We start from the raw sequence: 25,641 nt of genomic DNA, 5'->3' as shown, positions 1-25,641 counted from the left end.
TGACAAGGATGACTCAATAATTGTACTCAAGCAGTGGGGCTAACTTGTGAGGGATGGGATCAATGTCGCCAAGGTCTTCTCCCTTCTCACAGTCTTTTAGGGAGTTACTATTTAACATCTCTTGTGGAAATGCAGTTATAACTGAGGAATACATAGGTGCTCTGTAAATGGAATGTTACCAGGTCAACCATAAGAACTCCCATCTCTGAGAAAATAAAATCCTCTGTGCCCTCATTGTGTCACTGTTATTGGCTGAAACAATAAAAGTAAAATAGTAATCGTGGCTGTGTGGACAGTGATTAAAAAAAGGCTCATCAGTGAAACAAATATGTGATTGAATGTTGGCTCCACTTATCAGAGCCTCAGTTTTCTGAGCTGGAAACTGGGATAATACATTATTTTCCTCAAAGGGTCACTGTGATGATAAAAGAACACATTGTGGCCCAGCGTGGTGGTGCACATCTGCAACGGCAGCTACTCAGGAGGCTGAGGCAGGAGGATCACTTGAGCCCAGGGGTTCGAGACCAACCTGGGAAACATAGCAAGAGCCTGTCTCTTGAAACAAAAAACATACACATAGACACAACAATGGGAAAAACAAACACTGGGGATTCTAAAAAGAGGAAAGAAAAGAGAGGGGCAAGGGTTGAAAAACTACCTATCGGGTATTATGTTCACTGTGTGGGTGATGGGATCAATAGAAGCCCAAACCTCACATTGTACAATATACCCATGTAACAAACCTGCACACATACCCTGTGAATCTAAAATAGAAAATAAAATAATAAAGGTTTTTCAAATAATAACAATAAATATTGTAAATAATAAAGAATACACTGTACACCTAGCACAATTCCTGACACCTAGTGAGTATACATGATTTACTACTTTTGCAGTTTTACAAAGAACTTGCACTTACACTGTTCTAGTTGGGAGACAAATGAGGAAATTATTTTACAAATTAAAATAAAAATGAGATCAGATAGGAGAGCTGACCTACATTTGATCGCACAGGTGTCACATGAAACAGGTGAGGTAGACATTATATTTTTGCAATTTGACAAATGAGAAACCAAGTTAGGAAGGGAGGTTTGCTAAGGGAGACACAGCTGGTTAGGGAGCAGCGCAGCACTTTCAGCCAGGCCTGCAGGCTCTTAATCTCATTCTCCTTCCGCTAAACCAGCCAACACCTCTGAAAGAAGAAACAAACTCTTCGTTAAACCACATGGAATCAAATATTTTCATTAGTTACCCATGCTCTAAAAATGTTAAAAAATTAACTGTTTTCAATCTGCAAAAGGGTGCTTCCAGCAAATCATTTCAAGGGCAGTCAACCTTCCACAACTTTTTAAAGGACAATTTATAAACAAAGGCAAGGAAAGATAAGCTATCTCATAAAAATGTGTTATGCAAGGTTTCACCTAATCTCTGGCTATCACTTTGCAGACCCTGAAGTTGTGTTGGAGGCGTGGGAGAGGTGTGCACAGACGGTGGCGTGCATTCAGGTGGCCACTTGCTCAGAAGCCACCTGGGTTGGAGGAGCAGCCTGTCCCCAGGCAGGAGCCCTGGGGACAGACTACCCACTCAGGTGCCCCCGATAACCATTATCAGAGGTGCGTGATTCAATGGTGGGTTTTCACTCTGGCTATCAATTTGACTCAGACTGATTCCTTTCCAATATGTGCCTTTAAATATTCTTCCCTGTTTCTACCCTCTTTCTGTCTTTTATTTTCCTTCCTAGATGAAAAAAAATCAGAATTATTTGTAAACACAATGAAGGGAGATACAAGTCACTTTAAGAAAAATAATTATTATCTCTCTTAGGGAAAAATGCACAACAGTATAGAATCTCTCAAAATCATTTTTCCATGCTGGTGCTAATCATTATTCTCTTCATATTCCCTTGTCTCCTGTTGCAGCCTGTGGTGGTGTGTTCTTTTTTTTTTTTTTTTTTTTTTTTTTTTTTTTTTTTTTGAGACGGAGTCTCGCTCTGTCGCCCAGGCTGGAGTGCAGTGGCCGGATCTCAGCTCACTGCAAGCTCCGCCTCCCGGGTTCACGCCATTCTCCTGCCTCAGCCTCCCGAGTAGCTGGGACTACAGGCGCCCACAACCGCGCCCGGCTAATTTTTTGTATTTTTAGTAGAGACGGGGTTTCACCGTGGTCTCGATCTCCTGACCTTGTGATCCGCCCGCCTCGGCCTCCCAAAGTGCTGGGATTACAGGCGTGAGCCACCGCGCCCGGCCGGTGGTGTGTTCTGTTTCTTTTCTGGAATCATCAAGAGTCCTGCCTATTCGTACTCAGACTACCCAAACAATATGCACTGTCTGTATACCATCACCATTAGTGACGACAAAGTTATCAAGCTCAAGTACGTAAGACAAATTGGCTTTCTTAAGAAAATCCTCTCAGCATTATTTACAGAAGAGCCATTCCTTTATTGTTGGAGAGCACTGATTCTCATTGGCAGTCTGGACGGAAATCTACACAGAGGAGTGAGGTTCCTACATGATAGTTCAGCCTGGGAAATGACACTCCCCCTCTCCACACAAGCCTGTAGTAACTAAGGGTGAAAAACAAGCACTCACCAGTTAAAACAGTCATTGTAGTTTCCCAGCACTTGTGAAGGAGCATCATAGAATGGATTGTCAAGGTGTAAACCCCTCTTGAAATCAAAGCAGAGAGGAAGGGCAAGAGAAAGCGGTTGCCATTTGTTGAATATTTATCATACACAAAGAACTTTGATTCACACTTGCAATAATTGTCTCATTTTATTCTTAAAACAGTCATATGAGGTATATATAGATTATAGATTGGGAATTGTATAGATTATTCCGATTTCACTGATGAGGAAACTAAGGCTCAGAAGGGTCCAATTGCTTTCCGAAAGTAACACACACATAAAGAGTCAAAATCTGAATTCCTGCCAGGCTTCCTCCGAACACCAGGTCCTCAGTGTTTACCGAAACTGTCCTCAAATGACACATTTTCTTCTTTTTTATTATTTATTTATTTATTTATTTATTTTGAGACAAAGTCTCACTTTGTGACCCAGGCTGGAGTGCATGTTAGTCAGGCTAACATGTCAAGTGATTCTGACTTCAAGTGATCCGCCCGCCTCAGCCTCCCAAAGTGCTAGGATCATAAGCGTGAGCCACCACGCCAGGCCTCCAAGGATACATTTTCTAACTACTTAAGATATCTATTTTTATTCCTGTATCAGACCACCTCTAAACTGATGCTATAAGAGATGGCTTATTGTCCTTGGTCAATTTTCTCCCCAGTCTTACCCATTCCCAACAAGACTGATGAGGGCAATGCAACCTCCCATTCTCCAGAATGATAAAGTTCAAGACTGTTTTCTCCTGACAGCCTGTTTCAGTGGTGTACGGCATGTGGTGGGAAACTCTGAAAGGTAATATAGTTCATGGCCATATAGGACTTTGCATATAGAAGCCTGATGGGCTAAGACCACACCTACCTACCTCCCCTCTATTTGTCTGTTATCATTTTCTGCCCTAAAGATCCTGTACTCCCTGCAGTTTACTTCCAAAGACCTCATGTATCAGTTGGCTCTCAAACTGAAAGACATCTCTCATCAAGCCTGATTTGGTTCCTGTATCAGGCAGTAAGTGTTCTATAGGCTGGACCTCAAAGAAAACTGCAGCTCCCACTGGGACTATTTGTAGGAAAACAGAGCGTCCTTTAGGTCCTGGGGACAAAAGAACAAAAACTGTCAGATGGCCAGGAGCAGGAGGCCTGTGAAGTACACCTGCCCAGGCGTGGAAGCGTAACGGTGAGCTGTTTGCTGCTGTGACTCACTATCTGTTTCTTATATGTGTAGGATTATTGCCTTGTTCTGTTCAGATTGCTTTAACAAAATACCATAAACTGGGTGGCTTATAAACAACAGAAGGCTGCAAAAGTCCAAGGTCAAGACAGATTCGATGCCTGGTGAGCTCCTGTTTTCTGGCTCATAGAAGGCAGTTTCTTGCTGTGTCTTCATGAGATGGAAGGGATAAGGGCTCTCTCCCGGGCCTCTTTTGTAAAGTTCTAATCCCATTTGTGAGGGCTCCTCCCCCATGACCTAATCACCTCCCAAAGGCCCCACCTCTTAATACCATTAGCTTAGGGAACATATGAATTTAGGGGAACACAAACATTCCCACCATGGTATACACACCAACTCATACAGGTATGTTATATATTCTCTCTCTTTCTGTCTCTCTCTCTATATATATATGTGTGTGTGTGTGTATATATATAATCTAAATATATTTTTTCAGTTTTCAGCCTGGATCCTAGAGCTCACCATAATCAAATTTATGTCTGCATCTTTATTTTATTTTATTTTACTGATTTATTTATTTATTTATTTGAGACAAGGTCTCACTCTGTCACCCAGGCTGGAGTTCAGTGGCGTGATCTTGCCTCATTGCAACCTCCGCCTCTCGGGTTCAAGCGATCCTCCCACCTTAGCCTCCCGAGTAGCTGGGACTACAGGTGTGTGCCACCAGCCTGGCTGATTTTTTTTGTATACGTATGTTTGGTAGAGATGGGGCTTTGCCATGTTGGCCAGGCTGGTCTTGGACGCCTGACCTCAAGTGATCCACCTGCCTTGGCCTCCCAAAGTGCTGGGATTACGGGTGTGAGCCACTGCACCCAGCCTACGTCTGCAGGTTTAGAGAATTATTTATTGTGAACTAAGAGCCTACATTCTATGAAACAAATAAGATTCCAGGTGTGGTAGAAGATGCAGATATTAATAAAAGGCTCTCAAAGATTCTGGCTACACAAATTTTTCTGTCAATGGGCTTTTTCAGATCTCTTCTGTGCTCTCCTAGGAAAATTATGTAAAATAAAAAGCTAAAGCAGATTTAAGTCCTCTCAGAAACTGAGATTTTATCTTTCTTTGTGGATTCTTATTGTGGAAAATAAATATGTTTTCTGTTGAGAATTAAAATGAATGCAGTGTTGTTGGAAATTATCTAGCTATTGTTCTTCTCTAATCTTTTACAATAACATTAAATATTACATGTGGTAAAAGAAAATCAATAATTTTTTCACCTCCTTCCTTATCATCAGTTTGAAAACCTTCAACCAACCAAAACCTTTTAGAAAAAAAATTAACATTTTTTTTTCTCAAGGCTATTAAAAGGAAGCATTTATTATATATTTTCTTTTTAGTGTGTGCTGTTGGTGTGTTTATATGCATTGTGAAAATCCAAGAGGGAATACAGTAGGCTACATTTCTTAAATGTATTTCATTACAGTACTTATGCTTGATCTTATGGACCTAGTGTTTCAAGGAGCACACTTTAGTAATAAACGTAATTGAATGAAACTAAACCAGAAGATGATATGAAGAGAACACATCTGAGAAATAGGCCATCACAAATGAATTTAATCATTATCAATACACAATATTCTATGGTTTACAAAAAGACCCCGCATGGGGGCGATGATTTAGGAAGTTACTGTCCATCTTGTTAAATTTATAAAATGATGAATATTACAAAATAATATGACTAGTTTTTAACTAACATATGAAAACTTCTATATCCAAAAGAGTACTGCCTTTTTTGAAGTTGTCCCTTGTGATGGCTAAATACTCATCATCACTGGTCATCAGAGAAATGCAAATCAAAACCACAATGAGATACTATCTCACATCAGTTAGAATGATGATCATTAAAAAGTCAGGAAACAACAGATACTGGAGAGGATGTGGAGAAATAGGAATACTTTTACACTGTTGGTGGGAGTGTAAACTAGTTCAACCATTGTGGAAGACAGTGTAGCGATTCCTCAAGGATCTAGAACTATTTGACCCAGCGATCCCATTATTGGGTATATACCCAAAGGATTATAAACCATGCTACTATAAAGACACATGCACACGTATGTTTATTGTGGCACTATTCACAATAGCAAAGACTTGGAAACAACCAAATGTCCATCAATAATAGACTGGATTAAGAAAATGTGGCACATATACACCATGGAATACTATGCAGCCATAAAAAAGGATGAGTTCATGTCCTTTGCAGCGACATGGATAAAGCTGGAAACCATCATTCTGAGCAAACTATCACAAGGAGAGAAAACCAGACACTACATATTCTCACTCATAGGTGGGAATTGAACAATGAGATCACTTGGACACAGGCTGGGGAACATCACACACTGGGGCCTGTCATGGGGTGGGGGGATGGGGAAGGAGAGCATTAGGAGAAATACCTAATGCAAATGACGAGTTAATGGGTGCAGCAAATCAACACGGCACATGTATACATATGTAACAATTCTGCATGCCGTGCATATGTACCCTAGAACTTAAAGTATACTACTAATAATAAAAAGTCCAGATATTATTTCCAAGCATATTTTGACCAATCGTAGTATCATTACAATAAGTATTTAGCTATCTCAAGGGACAGCTTATTATATATTTTCAAAATTATTCCATATTATGGAATATTTATTAGAGCTACTGGCAAAAATAAATTGAAAAAGCAGGCTGGGCCTATTGACCCATGCCTGTAATCCCAGCACTTTGGAAGGCAGAGGCAGGCGGATCACCTGAGGTCAGGAGTTCAAGACCAGCCTAGCCAACATGGTGGAAACCCCATCTCTAACCAAAAAAAAAATACAAAAACTAGCTGAGCGTAGTGGTACACACCTGTCATCCCAGCTGTTTTGGAGGCTGAGGCAAGAGAATTGCTTGAACCTGGGAGGTGAAGGTTGCAGTGAGCCAAGATTGTGCCACTACACTGCGGCCCGGGCAACAGAGTAAGACTCCATCTCAAAAAAAAAAAAAAAAAAAAAAAAAAAAGAGAGAGAGAAAAGGACAAGATCACAAATAATTTAAACAAGTTTAAAAAATAAGCTATAATAAACCCACCATAAAACTCTAAAGTAAAACCATGTAGGAAGCCTTGCTTGTTCAGGAACTCTGGAAATTGTTATTTCAAATGATCAAGAATAAGGCCTAAATTAAACACTGTATAAGACAGAGAAAAGCATCTGTCAGGATAGGTTATGCATGGTAACAAACAACCCCATGGCACAGCAACTTAACTCAACAAGTTTATTTCTCATTTAAATGAGTATGTTCAGTGTGGCCTGGCATGGAAACTCTGCTCATCATGGTCATTCAACAACCCAGGCTGATGGAAGCTTCATTTTTACATTTGCTTCCATGATCATCACTGCAGTGGGAAGGCAATGTGGAAAAGCAAGTAGTCATTTGTAAAACTTCTTCCATAAAGTAATATGTCTCCCTCCTGCTTACATTTCTGTGGTCAAAGCAACTCCCAGCAGCCATTCCAAACCTCAAAGTGTGCACCTAGGGCAATCCTACCGGTGCTGGGGAGGCAGAGAGCTGGAACCATGTGCAGAAGAGTCAGTGACCACCACAGAGATCTTATATGGGAATTTCTTGTTTTTCACCTGACCTTAATAGAAACTCCATTTTAAAAGAGGGAAATGAGACTGTGAGAAGGAGAATGGAGCTATGATTCTAAAACCAGCATTTCTTCTATTATATTAGTATGCTTTCCATAAGTTCTACTTCATCTCATAAAATAAAAAGGGAAGAGTAAATACCATATTTTTAATGAGGCCTAAAAACCTGAAGTGTTGCTGGGATAATAAGTATCAGTTCAACTTTTCAAAACTTGATCTCAGATGGACTTTAATATGCCATAGACTGTGAATTCCTTGAAGTCTTAAGACTGTATCTTACTCACCTTGACATCCCCAGCTGCTATCACAGTTTTTGGTGTATTGTAATTACTAAAACCAAATTTGGCAAAACTTTTGAACTGATCAGTAAGGTACTGTCTGATTTCTAATATTTCCTATCAAGTGAGGCTTGAATGCTCTGCTGTTAGTTTTTTCCTTGTCATTTTTTGCAATAGCTAAAGCTACAATTTAGTAGACGTCCAAATGGAAACATCAGTATTAACAAGGTACATTTCACAGGTTCAGAGATTTTGATGCGGTTCCTTCCACCTCCTGCTCCCATGACTACCTGGCAATTAATGATGGTGCCAATACCAGCGATCCCCTTCTTGGCAAATTATGTGGTTCCAAGCGCCCACCAAATATGAAGAGCCACAATAATAGTATGCTCCTGGTGTTCAAGACAGATTCGTTTCAAACAGCAAGAAGCTGGAAGATACCTTTTCGGCAGTCATTGGGGTAAGAATTCCGGATATGTAAATCTCTTTTTCAGGACTGTTACCTTTCTGCTTTATTCATTTTTTCCCCACCTGACTATAATTGCTTTTCACTGAAGCTTAGAAGAATATGCCATGTAAAGGCTTGGTTTTAAAAATTATGTATGACATATTTTACTGTTGTAAAAAATCACTCAATAAAGGTACCTCTCCAGCATACAAAGACGAAGTCTTTCTACACAATCACACTCAGAAAAGTCCCGAGACTCATTTTATCACCTATAGAAATGGTATAAGTTGAGCCTAAATGTAGACAAGGGCCAGGTCAAAAAAGAAAGCCCCATTGCCTATGCCAACTTTATCAGCTGGGCGCGGTGGCTCACGCCTGTAATCCCAGCACTTTGGGAGGCCAAGGCAGGTAGATCACCTGAGGTCAGGAGTTCAAGACCAGCCTGGCCAACATGGCAAAACCCCTTCTCTGCAAAAATACAAAAAGTAGCTGGGAAGGGTGTTGTGGCCTGTAACAACTGAGGTGGGAGGCTGAGGTGGGAGAATCACTCGAACCCAGGAGGTGGAGGTTGCAGTGAGCCGAGATTGTGCCATTGCACTCCAGCCTAGGGGACAGAGTGAGACTCCGTCTCAAAAAAAAAAAAAAAAAAAAAGGATAACTTTGGTAGCGTGGTGGAGGAAGGTGTGAAGAACCTATAACCTGGGAAGGAAGAAGCTTATGATAGAAATATTGATGGGAAATGTCAAAGCCTTGAACGAATACAGAGGGAAAACAGATAAAAGAAACGGCAGAAATCTGAGAGACGGAAGGTAGGATACATTGGAAGCACGGTGTTTGGACTCTGACGATATTTTAATGAGGGTGTGTATTGAGGATGACTTTCTGTAGGTAATTTGTTGGATGGTGGTGCCTTAGGAGACTATGATTTAAGGGAGAAATGTTATATTTAATTTGGGGCATTTTGGGTTGGAAGACCTGTCTAAATAGAGCTGTTTAGTTGGAAGCTGATGCTTGAGAAGGAATTTGGGCTGGAGAGCATGATGTAGGCGGAACAGGTAAAGTTAGGTGTGAGGATAAACTGAAAATACGCCCCAGATTACTCCCACTGAATATGAAAAATAAATTATGAACATCAAACACTGCATGTGAGAAATAAATGATCAACATCAAACACTGCATGTGAGAAATAATCACCCAGATCAAATTAAGTCAGAACTTGGAATAATTTAAAATCAGTGGCACAGTCTAAGATCATTAATATTCTACTCTGGAAAGTGTTTTCATCCTTTTCCATTTGAATATAGATGTGATTAATGTGCTAAAAATGCATAGCTCTCCAAACAAATCTCATACTCTGTAAAGACTCAGAAAAACCCAGGCAGCTTTCTGTAATAATAACCCTCATTCACTTTTCAAACTCTTTCTCTTTCTCCCATAGTGTGGATAAACTTCATTTCTCTGATTGCAAAGCAGAATTTACCTTCAACTTCTTGATATTGGGCATATGAAATTTTTTATGCATTTCTTGAGGAAAGCAATTAGACATTGTGTTTTGAAGGCTTCCCAGTAAACCACACACCTCATGACAAATTGTATCAGGAAATCCCTTTGCCACTTTTCCTACTTAGCTGTCTCAACAGTAACTTGAAAGCAAGTCTCATGGGCAGTCAGAGAGCGTTGCCTTGATAGAATCGTGTAAGTGAAATAGCATACAAAAGACACAAGGCTATTTTGAAAGAAAAATTAATTTTCCTTTGGAGTTTTTTTTTTTTTTTTTTGCACAAAAAAAGGGATATATTCTTGCCTTTAGCACAGACTTTAGACCAAAGGGCGTATGTCTGCATTTGCTTTGCTACCTTTCAAGTTGTTTTTCTTTTTCCTAATATATTCTCACAAGAAAATGGTAATCACTGTGTTAACACTCTTCTCACTGCTGTCATCTGCATGAAGCCTCTCAAGTGAGCCAGGGTTCCCTAGCTTTATTAAATTACTGTGTCTTTCCGAGCCACAAAGAATACATTTTTAGACTTATTGTGATTTAACAGAAGGAAAAATCTTACACTGTCAGAAGCATTGTCTATGCATGAGTCATTGAACAATTACAGTCACTTACTGTTTTCCTCTGGCCACAGTTAGAGAAAAGGTTTAAGTGAAGAATGCAAAAATGGAACTCCTTGCCAGTGTTGTGTTACCCCTATATTTCATGAATATGATTGTTACCTCTTTTTCATCTGTATAGATGCCATCAGCCACTTGGAAATACTTAAGAAGTCATTGTAACTACTCTTTGATGGTAATGCTTAAGTGAAAAACCTGAGTATTATCATTTTGCCTTGCAGTGCTCTTACAAAGATTTCGAGATCACATTGACAAGTTTATTTATCATTCTGCATAACTTTTAGATTTTGTTTCATTTTAATTTTTGTTGTTTGTGGTGAGGAAAGGAGGAAGGAACAATAAGAATAGCTTTGATTATAGGGTTTATAGGGTCTTTTAGTTATAGATCTGGATGAAAACACTTAAACTTGGCTAATAAGGTACCCCTTTCACCTCCAACTCATTTATGTAAAACAACTCTGCCTTTCCCCTAAAGAGAGGGAAAGTAACTTTGTGGACCAGATAGTGAATTTTCATTTACAAGACTGTTCAGCCTGGAAAACAATATCTTCACTTTGTAAATAATTGATGTGAAGAGGAGACCATGTTATTCTATGACATTTCTGTTTTGATCTTAACTAAAACACTACGTAGGGTTTTGCAGATTTGCTATTTAGATTATACAGCTGACAATGCTTTATGTACATCTGCTTCCATTTTTCAGGAGTTGACAAAGAGACTGGCTTATATAATTATGTGACTATTAGGTTAATTTCATCTTGTGCATTTGTTATATTTGTATTGCTAGTGAGTCACAGCAAATTTGGGAGAACTATCCCTTAGTTGCTAATTACTAAATATGTAGTGAAATTGGGTCTCCTTTTTGCATGGAATTTCTGCCGCTGGAGGCCCATGTGCGTGGGATCTCATGTGTAAGGAGAAAGCACATTTGGCAAGCAGGAGCTGATCTCTAACTGCAGTGGAAATGTGCCTGCTTGTTTCTCCCATGTGCTTCAACACGGTATGAATAATTGAATAAATGAATGGCTGACAACAAACAAAATGATCACACTGGGCTGCAGCAATCTGTGAAACTCTGAAATAATCTGCAAACCTGAGCACTTTTCTTAACCAAGTTCATAGTTTGCATCAGATTGTCAATGGCTTCTATGATCCTATAAAGTTTAAAAAGCTGTTGGTTCTGTGGATTTGGCTAAGTAGGCATGGCCTGTAGGCAGAACAGATACTTTTAAGTGCCTTTTGTTCTGTTAACTTCTGCTAGATTAGTTGCTGCACCTTCCTTTACCAGTAGAGTCAGCTCCAGCCTTGACTCTGCTTATGTGTGTCCCGCACAAAGCACTTCACACTTGCAAACGTGTTTTTAACCATCAGAGACTCCATGTTCTTCTTCCCAAATTGGCCTCTTACCAGAGAGTTGCTCAGTCTATTCGCAATATGGTCATCACACTACACACCAAACTTCTTCTACACGTAGGGTTAGATTAGGGGCTTTCAGTGAACTTATTAATTTACTGTGCAGTACCTTCGTTGTCTCACCTTTTTTTCTAAAATGATGTATTCTATAACACTTCAGCGAAACTTCAGTGTAAAAATAGAACTTGGCTCTACTACATGTGAGGTCTGCAGGTATCTCAATTAGTGAGTTGTCAAGAAGGCAGTGAGGAGTGCCCCCTGCAGGACAGCACAGGAGGACAGCTGGGGAAGATGCACCCTCAGGGACAAGCCAGGTCAGTGGCTGGACTCAAAGCTCCCAGGCAGTCCCTGTTGCCCAGAGCACATGTGCTGCCGAGGAGGGCCACTGTCTGTCTTCCTCCACCTTGGGTATTTGTCACGTGGAGGATGAGTCAGGTTCCATTAAGGTTGGACTCAGAGACCTTTACTAAGAGTTCAAGGCAAAAATACCCAAGCACATATGTAACAAGGACAGAATGAATTACAGTCCAACAAATGTAGAGATATGGCCAGATAGGCCAGGCACAGTGGCTCATGCCTGTAATGCTGGCACTTTGGGAGGCTGAGGCAGGCAGATCACTTGAGGTCAGGAGTTCGAGACCAGCCTGGCCAACATGGTGAAACTTCGTCTCTACTAAAAATAAAAAAAATTAGCTAGGCATGGTGGCGCATGCTTGTAAACTCAGTTACTTGGGAGGCTGAGTCAGGAGAATCACTTGAACCCGGGAGACAGAGGTTGCAGTGACCCGAGGTTGCACCATTGCTCTCTAGCCTGGGGAACAAGAGCGAAACTCTGTCTCAAAAACAAAACAAAAGAAAAAAAGTAATATGGCCAGACGGAAAGAGCTGATTGATGTCATTGCCTGGTGATATGGCTTTGGAAAAGATCTATAACACTTTGGAAATCAATTTTTATCCAAAAAACTGATCAATTTGAAATATTACAACCATTTATCTTTTAAGAATGTGATGGGGATGAAGCAGATAATTTCTGGAAAGCACCTTAGCTGTCAGAGTGAAAGAATCTATGCATTAGAAAGTAATATTGAAGTCCCAAATTTTCAAGCCCCTCCCCCTGACCCTATTGCTAAGGTTAGGGGATGGCTGAGGGTGGGGTGGGCAGGGATCAACATTCTCAACAGGACCACATCATGCTACAATGATTTCTTGTTCATCCCTACCCACTTTGCAGTGACACCTAACCCTCAAATCCTAAAGTACATTTCATAACCTAAATCTGAAATCAAAAGCTACATTCTGATTAAATCCTCAGGCCTTGCAGAGGCCTGGTACATAATTTTTACTCCATCAATATTGTCCATATGAGCGATTTACAGAATAAATGGATAAATTGTGCCTACTTCAAAAATCATATTTTATAATGAGAAATAATAATATACCGCATAGTATACATCAGATTTTAATCTAGATTCAGCTCATTCTCAAAATTCAATCCTGGTTTATAAAACTGCTGCTTAAGCTCTGCACAGGGAGGTAAATTGAATCACTTCCATCCTCAGAGAATTAGGAATACCAGATCACATTCAATATTTGGGTCATCTGTGTTTCTCACCTGTGGATTTTTGCCTGTTATCTTAAACATCTGGAAAATGCCTCTCAAACACGTTAAAGGAAGGCAGTGGGAGTGGCAGGAGGAAGTTGAAGGAGTTAAAAAAAAAAAGAAGGAAACAGAGAAGAAAGAAAGAAGGAGACAGAGAAAGCTGAAGAGGGTCTAGGGCCACAAAGATGGAAAATATGGTCACAACAAATAGAAAAAACCTAACAAGTACAATTCAGACTTCTGCTTGCAGCTATTTTTAATTTTCCTGGTTTTGATGTTAAATTTAAACTTTGTGAGGCATTCTAAAAATAGCTAACCAATACAAGAATAAACTTTTAAAAATTAAATGGCATTAAAAATATATGTGTATGTGTCTCTAGGTACCTGTCGGCAGCCTGACTGAAGCCGTCAGCTCACATTACTGTTAGAAGTACAAATGTAATAAAGAAGTTGAATTATAACTTGAATAATTCAATAAATCACTGATCAAATAACTCTCAGTTTAGTAATAATGGGGGTATTACTTGAAAGCAACCAAGGCATGTTATTTTTCTGGTTTCCTAATGTCATTTGCTCCCTTGATGAAGTCTGAGAATGAGATGAGCTGAAACTGTAAATCCATTCAAAGAAAAACCCAACTAAGCTTATTTCTGCCCTTTTTAAGCCCTGTACCTTTCACTGGCGATTAGACTTCCCTTGGGGGATGATACCAAAGACAAGGTTATCTTCAGGTTATTCTTTGTGAGTTTTATGGGGAAAGGTTTTTTGCAGAGCTGAGAATGTGGGATCAGGATAAAGAAACCAACTAATACTTAGTTCACCAAAGCTTTACAAAAGCGAGTAGACAGGAGTTAAATACCAAATCAGCAAGAAGAAAGGAAAGGTTCTTAATAAATATATTTCAACACCGGAGTCTGTGCCCCCACCGATGACTAGATTGTCGTTCCTGGTCTTGAAGGGTGGGGCTGTCCTTGTGAAAATAAAACCAGATGGTATTGTGGAGACCAAACTAAGTAATAAAATTGAGTTAATGTTAAATTATAAGATAACATTTTGAAAAACATTGAAGGGAACAAGTGCTGGGAAGAAGCACTTATTTTGTGTAATCTAAAACACAAGAAACGACCTAGTTTTATTGCAGGTAACTGGTTATTTTGGGTTAAATTACCCATAAATTTCCTATAATAATCATCATCCTTACTCAGATCAGCCTGGTTTTGATACAGTATTCCCAAGAAGGTAAAAGGTAAAAGCAAAATATATACAGTCAGCAATAAAAATTTTAAAAGATTCTTTTGTTATAAATGAATTGTTAGGAAATAAAATAGTGGGACTGTGTCCTCCTCATACTAATATATGGAAAGTCTGTTAACTTTATGTGGTAGCTGTACATTTTTCTTGCTCGCAAGTAAAGAATTGTCAGGAAATCCCAGGGCATCATGAAAATGACTGCCTGTCCTCAAGACTGTGCCCTACAAGATGTAGCATGAGCTGCTTGATGTATACTACTTCATCTAATCCTCAGAACTACCCCATGAGACAAGAATTACCCCATTTTACAACGGAAGAAATAATAACTTAAGAGATTAATAATTTGTCTATGGTCAAAGGGTTTGTAAGAGGTAAAGCCAAGCTTTGAACTAGGTTTGACAGTCCCCCAACTCATGATTTTCTTAATAAGCCTTCATTGCCTCTGTGGGAATTGATGAAAAATGCCCAGGGATGCTTTATTGTTTATTTTTTTGACATGGAGTCTTGCTCTGTTGCCCAGGCTGGAGTGCAATGGTATGATCTCGGCTCACTGCAACCTCCTTCTCCCAGGTTCAAGCAATTCTGCCTCAGCCTCTTGAGTAGCTGGGAGTACAGGCGTGCGTCACCACACCTGGCTAATTTTTGTATTTTTAGTAGAGACAGGGTTTCACCATGTTGGTCAGGCTGGTCCGGAACTCCTGACCTTGTGATCCACCTGCCTCAGCCTCCCAAAGTGCTGGGATTACAGGCATGAGCCACTGCATCCAGACCCCAGGGATGCTTTTTAACGGAAGTGTTTGCAAAGGGCACTGGAAGCACAAAAGAAGGGATCTATGGTACTTGGATATTTGGTGGAAAAAAGGACACAAGATTGTTAGAGGATCCACCTCAGAGAATGTGAGTCCTGAATTACAGTGCAATGGGTAAGAAGTTAAACTTGGAGCATCGTATCCCAGATTCATATTCAGTTTGTACATCTCATTGAGGTTGACCTTGGACAATTTACCTATCCACTCAGGGTCTTGATTTTTTTTTTATCTGTAAAAAGAGTACACTAATAGTAACAACCATATAGAGTTCAGTGATGATTAAATTAGAAAATACTTGTCACTCATTTAGCAAGCAAGAATTTTTAGATATAAATAGTATTATTTTGGAAGGATGATAAGGTATTCATTGGTCAGGCATGGTGGCTCACCCCTGTAATCCCAACACTTTGTGAGGCCGAGGCAGGGAGATCACCTGAGGTCAGGAGTTTGAGACCAGCCTGGCCAACATGGTGAAACCTCATCTCTACCAAAAACGCGTGGTGGCACGCACCTGTAGTCCCAGCTGCTCGGGCAGCTGAAGCCGGGGAATCGCTTGAACCTGGGAGGTGGAGGTTGCAGTGAGCTGAGATCACACCACTGCACTCCAGCCTGGGTGACAGAGTTTCTCTCTGTCAAAAAAAAAAAAAAAAAAAAAAAAAGAAGTCATTCATTGGGAAAATGGACAATTTATGGGGAAGAAACACACATGTACAAAGTTACAGGTTTATCCCATTTCAAGGGATACTGACTAAACTGCCCATTGTAATGCTTCGGGGCATAAGGTGGAGAACAACAGGTGCTGAGACATGAGAGATAGGCAAAGGCTGGACATGGAGGGCTCTGCATCATGTGCAAAGGTGAGCCCGTAATTGTTTTGAGCTGGAGAGTGCTATGATCTAGTCAGATTTATTTTAGAAAGCACATCCTAGCACCGTGGGCATGATGTTTTGAAGCAGCAGTCCAGGGAAAAAGTTAGGAAAGCACTGCAATAGTTTAGGCATGGGATGTTAAGAGCAGTGGTACTATGAAAAGAAAGAAAGGGACTGAAAGGAGAAATCCTCAAGATATTGAATCAATAACACAGTGTTCCATTTGAAAGAGGTGGCTTGGGAAAAAGAAATAATAATGCTCCTAAAGTTTCTGGACAATATCTTGAGACACCATCATTCAAATAGAAAATTACTAGGAGAGGACAGCGCTTTGCAGAATAAAATAATAAAAGCTTTAGGTTTTGTCTGGAGAATTTGATGCCTTTAGGATATCCAGCTAGTGTTCAGTAGGTAGTCAGATAAGAGAGTTAGAAGATCAGTAGAATCATCTTGGCTAGAGTTTTGCTCTTTTTAATTTTGAAACCAGCGTGGCACATATACATTTGTAATTATCATATCTTTCTGGTAGATTGACTCATACCATTATGTAACAATATTTTTAAATGCTTTTTGCCTTAATTTCTACTTGTTCTGATTTAGTATAACTTCCATAGCTCTCTTTTGGTTCATATTTGTGTGACATATGTTTAAACGCTTTTATTTTCAACTTTTCTCTATCCTGAAGAATATATTTGACTTTTGTTTGGCTATGTCTTTCAATTGGAGAATTTAATGTGTTTATATCTGATAAAATTGCTAACAGTATTAGTTCTAAATAGACCTTTCTACTATTTGTGTTTTGTTTGTCCCACCTCTTTTTATGTTCCTTTAACTATCTTTTCTTTTTAAAATTAATCACTTTTTTATTACTCCCCTTTTAAAATTATTACTTACACATCCTGTTACTCTTATTTCAATATTTACCTTAGAGATTACAGTATTCAACCTTGATATGTTAGAATCTAATTTAAAATCAATACTTTTATCATGTTATAATCAATGCAAGGATCTTGGAACATTTTAAACCCATTTACCCACTTCTTGTCTTTTGTGCTATATATGTCAAGTATTTTAATTCTACATACCTATTAGGTTCACAAAACATTTTTGTTGTTTTACACAATTATTAATAATGTAGAATTACCATTGCTATTATTTTTTCTTTTGTTCCTGAAATTCTATACTTCCATGTGGGATCAATTTATTTCTTTTGGAACACCTCTCTTTTATGTTTCTTTTATTGGAGATCTTCTGGTAAAATGTGTTCTTTGTTTTTGTTTTTCAAAAGTGACTTGATTTTCTTAAATTTTGTTGGATTCTTTCTCTGAATATAGAGTTCCAATTTGGAGTTTATGTTCTTTCAGGACTTTACAATGCTATTCCATCATGTTCTGGCTTGTATTATTTTGATTAGGAAGTCATTGCTTTCTATACCTGGGAACCCCCTATCCCTCCCTCGGTCATCTCATTGTAGAGTACTGTTATTGTTGCTGTTGTTGTTATTTAATTTTATTTTAGCCATTCTGGTAGGTGTGTATTAACATCTCATGTGGTTTTAATTTGTGTTTCCCTAATGGTAAAGAATTTCATGTGCCTTTTTGTCATCCGTATATCCATTCTCTGGTGAAATATATATTTATATCTTTTGCTCACTTTCTAATTGAGTATTTTTCTACTGCTAGGTTTTGAGAGTTTTTATCTATTCTTAATAATGATCCTTTGTCAGTATGTGGTTTGCAAATGTTATTTCCCAGTCTATGTCTTGCCTTTTCATTTTCTTGCCTTATATTGGCGTTCCACTGAACAAAAATGTTTAATTTTGATGTCCAATTTATTGACTTTTTCTTTTATAGATTAAGTTTTTGGTGCCAAATGTAATAATTCTTTGCCTACCCCAAGGTCCCAGAGATTTTTCTACTGTTTTCTTCTAAAAGTTTTATGATTTTACATTTTTCATTTGTTTCTATGATCTATTTTGAGTTCATTTTGGTTTAGATATGAGATTTAGGTGGAAGTCAATTTTTTGCCTCTGGATGTTCAATTGCTCTAGCATCATTGGTTGAAAAGGCTGTCCTTCCTTCATTGAATTGCTTTGGCACCTTTGAAAAAAATCAGTTGGGCATATTTGTGTGAGTCTGTTTCTGGGTTCTCTATTCTATTCCATTATGTGTCTAACTCCTCACCAATATCACACCGTCTTGATTGCTATAGCTACATGGTAAGCCTCAATTTCAGATGGAGCGATTCCTCCCACTTAATTTTTCTTTGTGAAGATTGTTTCAGCTATTTGAAGGCCTGTGCCTTTCCATACAAACTTTAAAATAAAGGCTGGGTGCAGTGTCTCATGCCTGTAATCCCAGAGCTTTGGGAGGTCAAGGTGGGAGGATCCCCTGACACCAGGAGTTTGAGACTAGCTTGGGCAATATAGCAAGACCCTGTCTTCACCAAAAATAACAAAATTAGCTGGGCATGGTGGCACTCGCCTGTGGTCCTAGTTAACTGGGAGACTGAGGCAAGAGGATCCCTTGAGTCCAGGAGTTCAAAGTTGCAGTGAACTGTGATCACACCACTGCATTCCAGCCTGGGTGACAGAACAAGACCCTATCCTAAAAAATAAAAAATAAAAATAAATTAAGCTATGTTTGCAGAAAAACCTTGCTAAGATTTGTATAGGAATTGCATTAAATCTATGTATCAATTTGGGGAAAATTGATGTCTTTACTATGTTGAGTTTTCCAGTCCATGAGCATGTATGTATCTAGACTTATTTAGGCCTTCTTTTATTTATTTCATTATTTTGTAATTTTCATCACATAAGCCTGCATATGCTTCATTAAGTATATACCTAAATATTTCATTTTTTGGAATGATTATAAATGGTGTTGTTTTTAATTTTGGTCTCTACATGTTAACGGTTAGTATATTAAAATTTGATTGATTTTTGTGTATTGTTCCTTTATCCTGAGTTCTTGCTGAACTCACATATTCGTTCTAAGAATATTTTTCTATCTTTCTTAGGATTTTCTGCAGATAACAGTTAAACTTGCAAAAGTGGCATTTTATTTCTTCCTTTCCGGTCTCTCTCTATATTTTTCCTTGCTTTATTCTGGTAAGAATTCTAATACTATGTTGAGTTAGAGGGGTGTGAAATAAATATCATTGCCTTGTTCCGGATCATAGGGAGAAAGCATTTAGTATTTCACCATTAAGTATGCTGTTAGCTGTAGATTTTTGCAGGTAGTTTTTATCAAGTCAAGAAATTTCTCTTCTATTCCTAGTTTGCCAAGAGTTTTTATCATGATTGTGCATTGGATTTTGTCAAATCCTTTTTCAGCATCAACTGACATGATCATATCATTTTGCTTAGTAAATTATTTTTTAAATTTCCAAGTTGGAAAGAATGATTCTCATAAAATGCCCTGGGACTAATGATGTATACATAGAGCATTTTCAGTGATATCTAAAAAATGCAAGATAAATTAAAGGATAATGATAAAACTTTTCTTCTTCTAAGTTCTTTGTACGGTATTGCTCTTTTTCTATTAACTACAGCTACTAATTAGCTTGCTGAAATTAACTTTCTTTTAGTAAATTACCATTCTTTTAGTTTTATGATCCTAAATATTACCAAACTAAAAACACATTTTAATTTAGGCTAGGTTAAAAATTAGGATAACTAAAGTGAGTCAAATTGAGGGAAGCTACTAAAAACAAACAAAACAATTAAAAATCTCATTACAAAAACTACTAATTTTTCCTGTATAATGTAAATATTATACTTATGTTTCCTGTGTAACATAAATATTATACATAACCAGAGGTCAGGGAGTAAAATAATAAACACTCTTTACTTTTAGAAAAAAAGACAAAACAGGATCATCTGAAACCTAGTTGAATGTTTTTACATGAATACACTGCTTTGGGGCAATTGTGTATCTGCAGCTTTAAAAACCACAGTAAGGCTGATTCCAAAAAAGGATAATGCTGTTCTAGCCCTGAATCCCTGTGTGATAGAAACGAGGCTGTCTAGGTGTGCTCGCATTTCCCTAAGGCACCAGCTTTAAATACCTTTGGATTCTGCTTCCTGTAGTTTCCAGTAAAACCTCCTTCACCTGCAGCCGAAAGCCACAGATGGCTTGCTGGAAATAGGAAAGTGCCTGTCAAGGCAGTAAGTATCTGCCTGTACAGCTTGCTGTGCACCTTCTCAGCAGTGTTCGTCCAGAAACAGGCAGAGATGCTATCTAGACAACCTCAATAAAATGTCAGCCACATGGAATGTGAGCCACAAAAATGTCAGTTCTCCAAATAACAATTTAAAAATGTATCTAACTCCACAGAAGCCTTCAAGATGTTTTACCCTAGAGAATGCAACTATTTTTTCCCTTATCAGATTGATCCTGGCTTGAGCTTCACTCTGAGGTTTAGTCATTGGAAGGTAATACTTCAGGATTCAGTTACTGACTTTTAAGTAAGTAGATTTAGACCTGGATCTCACTGCTTATTATGGGGTTATGCTTCCAATATTTCTTTAGCCAAAACATTTATTTTCTCTGAAGAAATGGCTCTTTTGTGTGACAGAGATATTTCCAATTTAGGAAAGAAAGTTAGAGTGACATTTGTTCTTGGACACAGGGTGTATCATCAGAGAGTGACTGACACACCTGCCTGATGAGGCAGGTGCTGATGGATGAGAGCCGTCTGGGGGGTTCAAAAATGTGTAGTAATGAGGAAATGATGAATTGATGATGCTAAACATATCAAGGTTAAGATGGCTTATACATTAAAGAAAGGCAATTTCAAAATATCAGTATAGTAAATATATATGACCTTCTAATGCATAGGACTTCATTTCAGAGTCACAGAAGTCGCCCTTGTTTATATTCCTCTACCATTGAAACATAGAAAGAGTAACGTGGCAATAGCTACTTTTGGGAAAGAACCCTTCTTTTGTTAATATTGATCCTTACATTTAGACATATATACTTACATTTCATTTTACATAGAGCAGTTGTGCTATGTTTAAGCACTAAAGTGGAGGAATTAGAGCAATTGCTATTTCCTGCACTACACAAATACCTGTTCACTCATGTAATATGATATTCACTTCAAATATTTAACTGTTTTGGCCAGGATTATCTGAAGATAATTTTTCTCCATTTTCTTTATTCTGTGTGTATATTTTATGAATTGAGCATTAAGCTCTATTATAATTTCATAGCTCAAACCAGCTATTAATATTAGTGTGTGTATTAGTCTGCTATTACCATGACAGTGCTGCATAACAAACCATCCAAAATTCAGTGTCTTATAATGAACGTTTGTTTTTATCACTTATGGGTCCACGGACTAGCTTGCCTGCCACTGTTCCAGGCTGCAGGTTGGCTGTAATTGGCTGTAAAGTTGAGTCCAGGTTCAAGTCTGCTCCACATGAATCCACTTTTTCTTTGAACCAGCAGTTACTCAGGGCATGATATCTTAGCAGATCACGGGAGCACAAAGTCCTAGACAAAAATAAAAACAAGAACAAAACATAAGCACGTTTAAGGCCTCTGCATGCTTCATGACCACTAATACTCACTGTCTAAAGCAAGTCGTACAGCCAAAGCCTAACATCAAGTGCACATAAAAATATACTGTATCCATTTTAGTGCAGTGCAAAGAGAGAGACTGAAGACAGAGGGACTGAAGAATTAAAAATCAGCCAATTAAGCTGGGCATGGTGGCATGCACCTGTAATCCCAGCTACTCAAGAGGCTGAGGTGGAAGGATTCCTTGACCCCAAGAATACGAGAACAGTCTGAAAAACATAGAAAGTCCTCATCTAGAAGAAAGAAAGAAAGGGAAAAAAGAAGAAAGAAAAAAAGGAAGAAAGAGAGAGAGAGAGAAAGCAAGAAAGAAATTAAGAAAGAAAGAAGGAGAGAAAGGAAGAAAGAGAGAAAGAAAGGAAGGAAGAAGAAAGAAAGAAAGAAAGAGAGAGAGAGAAAGAAAGGAAAGAAGGAAAGAAAGAAAAGAAAAAAGAAAGAGAAAGAAGGAAGGAAGGAAAAGAAAGAGAGAAAGAGAGGGAGAAAGAGAGAAAAGGAAAGGAAAGGAAATGAAGAAGAAAGAAGGAGTGAGGGAGGAAGGGAGGAAGGGAGGAAGGAAGAAGGAAGGAAGGAAGAAAGGAAGGAAGGAAGGAGGGAAGGAAGGAAGGAAGGATCAGTCAATCTACCACTCAATCCATGGCAAACACATCAGTGATTCTTGTTCTGGGGTTCCCTGGAATGAGGGTGTGTGCCTTATGGCATTAGTCATAGTAGTAGCACTACATAATAAGTGTGTGTAATGGCATTCACTGTGCCCAAGTACAATTGCTATTTTGCCATTATGAACTTATTAGTAACAATTAATAAACAAGCAGTGATAAAATAACATTTAGTTTTTGAAGCTGATGTATTATTAGAATAATGCCCAGTAACACCATTTTCCTGTCTACCTACCTCCAACTCTTCAGCGCTCCTACTTGCAGCCCTTGCCACAGCAATGTCCTTTTACCTGGTCTCATCTCCTTCAGTCCCATTCCCTTACATGTAAAATGCTGGTTCTGGATAAATTTTTAGATCAGACTTGATTAGCAAGTACATCCTGATTCTACCACTTCTCTGATTAAAAATCTTTCAAATGGATCCCATTAGCCACACAACATAGTCTAACAGCCAAACTCTATATAATCTGGCATTTGAGGCCCTCTATAGAAGACCTCATCCTGTTTTCCCAAACCTAGTTCTCATTATTCTCCTTCATGTGCCCTATTGTTTTCTCAGAGTTACGCTTGCCCATACATACAATGTAAATTCTTGCCCATTTAAACTTGGATCATGAGATTCCTTCAGGCTGGAATTGCCAATACCAGTTCCATTTTTACATGGTTTTATTCTATTTATGCTTCAAGACCCAGATCCAAGTCACCTCCTATTTGGAACAGTCGAGATCCTCGTAGCCCAAAGTAATCTTCACATTTTTCTAAAGCTAGAAGAGTTTTCTGCCTCTTTTACTGAACCTATCATTTTCTAAATTGTGTCATCATTGTTTATCTATGCCTTATCACTACTGATGGATTATCATTGATCTTTTTCTACTTAAATACTAAATATACTTCCTTGAATATTAAAACTATATGTAATAAATAAATTTACCAATCCATTCATACCCTCAGTCATTGTTCTTCTGTACTATGAAAGCCGATAAGTTTAAGTGGTTTCCTTAAGTAACAATCAGTTCACACTGAAATCAAAGCTATTCAAACTTCAAAAACTCCAACTCTCTCTTTAGTTTGCAGGCCTATTTCAGATGAGCAGAATCATTAGCAACATGTGGTTCATCACTGTGTATTGCTTACATTTCAGAATAATTTTGTCCTAGATGCCATCTGTGAATACATCTATCACGGACTGGGCCTTTGGGAGCATTTCAACTTTGAGAAATGTCTGACTATGCAAATACTCTATGGTTTTGCCTGACTTAGAAGCTATGGACAGGGCAAGCCTGACCTACTAAGTAATGTACCTGTAACAAAAATCACCCTGGCCATTTGCTATCCATTGGATTTACAGTCAGAGTTGAGGAGAGCCACCATTGTTTATGTTTCCTGCCAAGGTCCAAGTACAAAATCTTAGCACCCCCTAATGTTGAAAGCAGTCCTTTCACTGTGAGCAAAAACTGGAATAAGAAAAATAGACTGAAGGCCAATCCCAGTGAAGTTTAACTTTGGAACTAGCAATGACCTGTATTTGTGTAGAACGCAAGCTTTACAGACATTACTTTCAGTACCTATTTAATTCTTATTCCTACTAGGGCTATTTTGAGCTTATTTTATCCTCACCATTTCTTATAAAATTGTCAACAAATTGTTCATCCCTTTAAGCTCTTCTCAAATCATTTCTGAGCTATCTGCTTAGGCCATGGAGTAGACAAAACAAAATCCTATGTTCTGAGAATTGTTTTTTGTATGTTTTTATGGTAGACCATTTAATTATCTTGAGATAATTATTTATCTCTCCTTTGTATTTTTATTCTGAATTATAAAATTTTGATCTCAAAGAAGGCCTTTTCTTCCATAAAGATTTTTTTCTTTAACTTCTCATGTTTTGGAAAAGAAAAAGTTAAATATAGAATGCGGCTGAATATAAACAGGACTGCAGTGTTAAATGCCACTCAGCCTCTTTCAATCACACTATGTAAATAAAAGATTTGTTGGCAGCAATTTTCTTGGTGTGTTGGGTAAATTCTTCATAAATTCAGTTTTCAGTTTGACAGTGTTCATAAAAGCGGAATATAAAAGTAAAACATATGAACATTTTCCACCAGTTTTATTATGCAAAATACTTGATTTTGTATAAAATTGGATTTTTCAAGGCTAGGAAAATCTTCAATAAATCACATCAGCAGTTCCAAAAACATATATAGAACCCCATGTGTTTTCCCACTCAGCAACTCTATGGGTAAGAAGGAGAACTGAAGACTCTGCTCTCAAAGCAAAGAGCGAGGGAGGGAGGGATAGAGGGAGGGAGGGACGGATAGCGGGGTTGGGGGGAGGAAGGACCAAAAGAAGGGAGAGAGAGAGGGAGGAAAGGAGGGAGCCCAGGAGAGAATGATCTGATCATGTTCTCAGAGTGTGACAGAAAATGGAAACTATGTTCTTTTAAAAACCCTCCATGTGCAATGTAAGGTCTGTTCTGTTTGGTCTGCATAGTGATGTGTCTTTGTTTTAATGCAGGGCCTCAGCAAGGATGTGGTGGTTATCTGACAGGTCGAATAATATCTTTGCCTTTCCTGATTCTGATTCGAATGGAATATATGACAAGAATTTAAACTGTGTATGGATCATAATTCTACCTATAAACAAACTAATTCACCTCACCTTCAATACGTTTGCTCTGGAGGCAGCAAGTACTCGGCAAAGATGCCTTTATGATCAGGTAAAGGTAAGGCTGTTTTATTTTTTAACTGAGTCTACTCATCCCAGACTCTAATATAGTGTATTCCAGTTTATATCATTACAGGAAGTTCTGAAAATTGTGAGTACAGGTACTACTGCTTTTTTAAATGACCTATTCTTCAATGATGCAACATTTAATATTATAGATGCCCTACCTTCATATCAAATTAATCTTTAATATGGGTGACTCAAATATTTTGTGTGACTGGCTTCTAACATTAGCATTAAAATCTCCTATTCATCAATGTCTTGCAAGAGACGATCTATGGGAAGGTCAATTTTCTGGAAAGAGATACTCAAAGGAGCTTTGGCAAATCCTAAAATAAACAATGTCAGTGACACAAATAATCACCTCTTAATTTGTCTATTTCTTAGGCTTATAGATTTGCTTATCATATTATGTTTAGATAGTAAAAT

The 25,641-nt window shown here is 38.3% G+C and overlaps 1 long non-coding RNA gene across 1 annotated transcript; it reads left to right on the top strand.

Moving 5' to 3' along the window:
• Positions 1-3,528: 3,528 nt before the first annotated feature.
• LOC144331009 (uncharacterized) lies at positions 3,529-25,210 on the top strand. The gene is made up of 3 exons (XR_013397809.1): positions 3,529-3,793; positions 7,984-8,202; positions 25,003-25,210. It is a non-coding gene; the product is annotated as an uncharacterized LOC144331009 (long non-coding RNA).
• The last annotated feature ends 431 nt before the right edge of the window (positions 25,211-25,641 follow it).

This window comes from Macaca mulatta, chromosome 9, assembly GCF_049350105.2.
Source record: "Macaca mulatta isolate MMU2019108-1 chromosome 9, T2T-MMU8v2.0, whole genome shotgun sequence".
In the NCBI taxonomy this organism is placed as follows: Eukaryota; Metazoa; Chordata; class Mammalia; order Primates; family Cercopithecidae; genus Macaca; species Macaca mulatta.
Note: the sequence above shows the minus strand (reverse complement) of the source record. Positions and strands in the feature narration are given on the sequence as shown.